This window comes from Micromys minutus (genome assembly GCF_963924665.1).
Source record: "Micromys minutus genome assembly, chromosome: 31".
Lineage (NCBI taxonomy): Eukaryota > Metazoa > Chordata > Mammalia > Rodentia > Muridae > Micromys > Micromys minutus.
Window position 1 is genome coordinate 16,718,087 of NC_137966.1, and position 5,559 is coordinate 16,723,645.

At 44.1% G+C, this 5,559-nt stretch overlaps 1 pseudogene across 1 annotated transcript; it reads left to right on the forward strand.

Moving 5' to 3' along the window:
* The first annotated feature begins 4,269 nt into the window (after positions 1-4,269).
* LOC308440290 (olfactory receptor 1f45-like) lies at positions 4,270-5,047 on the forward strand (annotated as a pseudogene). Its single transcript has one exon. The product of its transcript is annotated as an olfactory receptor 1f45-like (transcript).
* The last annotated feature ends 512 nt before the right edge of the window (positions 5,048-5,559 follow it).

A 5,559-nucleotide genomic window follows, 5' to 3' on the forward strand; every position in this document is an offset into this window, starting at 1 on the left:
TGTACTGAGTCCAATTTCTCAGCTCGTTAATATCTTCCATTAATTACTGAAAATTGTTAAGAGTTTGAAAATTGTTCCTATGCTTCTGTTTTTTTTTTTTTTTGTGATTGAATTTTATGCTGATTGATTCTATAACCCAAAATGACTATGTGTGAAAGGAAAAAGAGATATCCGGTTATGAGGAAATCTAATCTCCTCACACGGGGCACCAATGTTGTTAAAAGATGACATCTCAGGTTTTGGCACCAATGTTAGGAAAAGGATGAAGAGAGTGAGAGGCATATGGCCCATGGAGGTGCGGCGAGGCCTGGGGACAAGGGAGGTGCTTCTGAGGGATCCATGTTGGGAATCCCTTCCTCCAGAGGGACCAGCCACGATGGTATAGTACAGAATAGAGTTTACTCAAGTCATGGGAGAGTTAAGATGGTAGTAAAGGCAGAGAGAGAGAGAGAGAGAGAGAGAGAGAGAGAGAGAGAGAGAGAGAGAGAGAAAAGAGAGAAATAGAGGAGTAGAGGCCGGCCATGAGCATGTGGAGAGAGGGAGGAAGGGAAGGGGAAGAAAGAGAAGGGGTAAGGGGGGAGACAAAGGAGAGAGAGGGGGGTGCAAGCAACCTCTTTTAAAGTGTCAGGTCACTGGGGTGGAGCATACCTGCATTTTGCTAGGTAACTGATGGGTAGGGTATACCTGGCTGTTGCTAGGTAACTGAGGGGTGGGGTTTACAGAATCCCAACATTCCCCCATTTTGGTTTAATTAAAAAGGAAAAATTAGGGGTGATGGTGAACCAGGAATAGGATCATTGTGATCTCCGACTGCTTCACACTTGTTTGGGGGGATGTTTTTAGAGAATCTAGAAAAGTGGGAGTGGGGGTGTTTGTCTAGTTGGCTGTTTCCTTGTTGCCCAGGGTCTGTGGAACCATCTGAGGAACAGGTTCAATAGAAGCATCTGTGTCTGTTAGAGAAGACTTTCTCAGGCTTTGGGGGAGCAAAGGAAATAGAGGCTCTCAACTTTGCTAGAAGATCTCTTCCCAATAATGGGACAAGACATGTCAGTACTACCAAAAAGGAATGAGTGAGAGGTTCACCTCTAAAAAAAAAGCATCTGTAGGTTGCTTCTCTGGAGCTGTTCTAGATGCAGTGAGCACCTGGACTTGACAAGATGCTGGAACACACACATGTATACATTATGGGTAGAGATTAAGTACATTTGGAAGGAAGAAAAATTTCACAGGAACAGTCCTAGTGCTGCCACTCCTCTCCTTTTCTTATCATAAAAACGAGAAAAAGGGGAGGGAGAGGCCAATGGTGAAAGGGGAATAGGGGCACCGAGTTTCATTGGCTACTTCCTGTTGTCTTGGGGCATTGTAGGGGGTGCAGCTGGCTTTCACCATTGGGATCCACCTGGCAAATGTTCACATCAGGCTTCTCTATGGATAGTGGCTTGTAATCCTGTAACAGGAACTGATTAATAGTTTTGTTATTTGTCATTGAAGGAATGTAGAAACAAGATTGATAAGGTTTGAAGCAAATTTCTACAGACCGTGTTCTGGATGTCTTAAAACAGTTTGCCATGCCATGAACAAGGCTAGAGGAAAGGTGTGGAGTCATGGCAGCATCAGAGTCAGGGCAGCTGATAAAGGGAGAGATAAGGTTATTAGGTAACCTCATTGGGGAGGCTGTAAGTGGCAATTGTGAGTTTGTTCCAGGGTATATGCATAGCCAGCAGTCTTTTAAGTGTCTGGGTTGGGTGTCATCAATTGAGATGTATTTTCTCTAAATTTTGATAGTACTTACTGGGGACCCTGGTTGGTTTTTATGGTAGATCTTACCAACTTCTGTCTCCCACCTGGGATCCCATGGATCTTGTCTGTGGAAAAAGAGCTGTAGGAGTCTCAAGAATCACCTTAAAAGGGCCCTGGTAGGGTCTTGTTATTGGATGACAACAGGAGAATGATGTTTAGCAACAGAGGGGTTCTGGACATCCCAGACTCGGGGGTCTATCTGAGAAGCAGGTAAAGGAAACATGTTTGTGTTAGTAGGTTGACTGGCTAGGAGGAGCAGATGGGTTGATGGCGAGCTTGGGTTCAGGCAAATGGGGGGAGCAAAGGAAATAGAGGTTCCCAACTTCGAAAGATCTCTTCCCAATAAGGGGACAGGACATGTCAGTACTCTCAAACGGGAATGAGTGAGAGGTATACCTCTAATGTAACTAAGTGGTGGGGTCTGGTGAGGAAGGTAAGGTTGTCCTCATACCATGACAATAGGAGACCTTGCCTAAACGGATAAGGTGAAGAGGAAAATACATGGTGTGGTGTTTAGAAGGAGAATGCTTTCTGTGGACTGTTATGCTTGAATGTGTAGTTCCTAATTGGTTGACAGTTTAGGAAAGGATTAAAAGGTGTGGCCTTGTTGTGAGGTGTGTTGATGAGGGTGGGCTCTGAGGTTTCAAGAGTTTTCACCAGGCCCAGTGTCTCTCTGTCTCTTCCAATATCTGTCTTGCTTTGTGCTTGCATGTGTTTGTGTGTGTGTGTGTGTGTGTGTGTTTGTGTGTGTGTGTGTTTGTTTGTTTGTGTGTGTGTGTGTGTGTGTGTGTGTGTCTGTGTGTGTGTTAGGAACATGTCTTCCCATTACACTGAAACATTGTGGGGGAAGGGATGCTATTCACAGAAAGCAGTAACCCATGTAAGTTGGAAAAGCACCTCAAAAAGCATCTACTGTAAATGCTAAGAGCCTCATAGACAGTTCTGTGTAGGACATTTGATCCCACTGTGATCCCAGAGATTGTGAACTGGAAAAACATGTTTCTGCTTGTGGTGTGGGTCAGCCCTAGCACACACATTTAATATAAAACTTTTCTGTCTTGGGTAAAAAAAGGAAATAAAGTCAACAATAGGTTAAGATCCAGAGCAAGCACCCAGTTAATAGGGAGTGAACATAGGGAAAAGAAAACAGTGAGTGTGTGGAAGTCAGGAGGAACACAGAGAGACACAAAGGAATCAGCAAGAAAGGACAGTAAGTCTGAGGAGTTTTCTCAGACAGTGTGGATAAGAGAAAGAAGCTCTATCTTTCTGGAACATCATCAGAGGAGGATGGAAGGTCAGCTGTGTTCTTTCTCTGCTTCCCTGAGAAAGTAGGTATGATCAAACCAGCTGGTTACTGAGTCTTCATTTAATAAAACTGAACTATTTGGATTTTGTTTCAAACAACACAGTGCCTCTTAGGTGCTGGCCCCTCTTATTTTAAACCTTCATGTAACTGATCCAGCTCAGTACATGTCCTTATTATCCTTTATTGGAGATGATTTGACTCCTAAAGAGACAGAACATAAAAATCCAAAGATTACATCACACAGAGTCTAAAAATTCTTCTCCACACCTGTAGACATAGGCTTAGATCATAGAAGTGATTGAGATTTGATATGTTAAATAATACCATCTGGGATCTGTGTATACCCAGGTGGACTATTTTCTGAAAGTTGTACATTTTGAAAAAAATCATGGTACGTAAACTCTGATAATATCCTCTGCCATTTTCATTTGGTCCAAAGGGGCCAAAGATGCCGATGGGAGTTTCTCTCTTCTTGTCTGTAATGAGGCTTTGAGGGATTCTGGTCCCAGTGGACAAAGAGACTTCTGTAAATGACTGCTCTGTGATTGTTCTGAACATCTTTCCTGCTCAGAAGACCAAGAAACCAAACACCCGCTCTTCATTTGCTTAGAGGTTGCCAGTGTTTCTAGACATCATGCATAGTCCCTGCAATTAGGTCAAGCTGAACAGCACTGGAAAGCACCAACCTCTCTCCAGGTAATGTTACGGCAGTGAGGACATACAGATTTGATTATTCTGAGATGAAGTTATTTTAGAAACCTTCTTGCAACTTCTCCCAGAGGCAAGGAGGCAACTTAGAAGCTCTAAATCTATTGGTTAACACCTGAGTTAAAGGCAGATCCAACAAGCCACATTCATGATGTTGTTCTGTGTCTTATGTTCAGAGAGAGCTGAGAGGTGTGAACCTTTACACAGCTAGTCTTAGAGGCTGTGTGGATTGAGGGATGTTCAGGTAGGTAATACATCAGGGTTGAATGTTGGAATGAAAATGTGTAGATGGAATAGGCATATTCTGTGTTAGTAACTCTATGCATTTGCTTGCAAAGGCAGATTACCAGCATTCTATCACATATTGACCCTGCATGACACCCTATTACAGTGTCACACTGTCCATCAAGGTTTTGCCTTTATTGTCTTCTTTTCTCCTCTGTGATCTCAGGCTCATGAGTAGCACCAATCAGTCCAGTGTCACTAAATTCCTCCTCCTGAGACTCTCCAGGTAGCCCCAGCAGGAGCAGCTCCTCTTCCTGCTCTTCCTCATCATGTACCTGGTCACTGTCCTGGGAAACCTGCTCATCATCCTGGCCATCAGCACAGACTCCCGTCTGCACACCCCCATGTACTTCTTCCTCAGCAACCTGTCCTTTGTGGATGTCTGCTTCTCCTCCACCACTGTCTACAAGGTATTGGCCAACCATATACTCGGGATTCAGACCATTTCCTTCTCTGGGTGTCTCACACAGATGTATTTTCTCTTTGAATTTACAGACATGGACAATTTCCTGCTGGCTGTGATGGCTTATGACCAATTTGTGGCCATATGCCACCCTTTACACTACACAACAAAGATGACCCATAAACTCTGTGTCCTGATGGTGGCTGGATCATGGGTCACTGCCAACCTGAACGTCCTATTACACACTGTGCTCATAGCTCAACTCTCCTTCTGTGGGGACAACATTATCCCATACTTCTTCTGTGATGACTCCCCTTCTGAAACTTTCCTGCTCAGACACATATTTCAATGAGTTGTTGGTTCTTACAGAGGGAGCTGTGATCATAGTCACTCCATTTGTGTGCATCCTGATAGTCTATACTCACATTACATGTACAGTCCTGAGAGTCTCATCCCTTAGGGGAGGATGGATGGAAAGCCTTCTCCACCTGTGGATTACACCTGGCTGTGGTATACCTCTTTTATGGCACCATCATCCTGAGTGAGGTAACCCAATCACAAAGGGACACACAAGGTATGCATTCACTGGTAGTGGATATTAGCCTTAAAGCTCAGAATACCCAAGATACAATTCACAGACCACATGAAGCTCAAGAAGAAGGTAGAAGAAGAAGAAGGTAGGCCAAATACTCACATGAGGATATACAGAGAAAAAGCATGGAGCAGAAAATCAAGGAAAGACACCCCTCCAGATACTGCCCTACCCGGGGATCCATCCCATACACTGACACTAAACCCAGACACTATTGCTGATGCCAAGAAGTGCTTGCTGACAAGAGCCTGATATAGCTGTCTTCTGAGAGGCTGAGAAATACATAGGTGGATGCTCTCAATCAATCATTGGACTGAGAACAGGGTCTCTAATTGATGAGTTAGAAAAAGGAGCTTAAGGGGTTTGCCATTTCATAGAAAGAACAATAATATCAACCAACCAGTCTCCCCAGATCTCCCAGAGACTAAACTACCAACCAAGGAGGGACCTGTTGGGCGCCGCCTG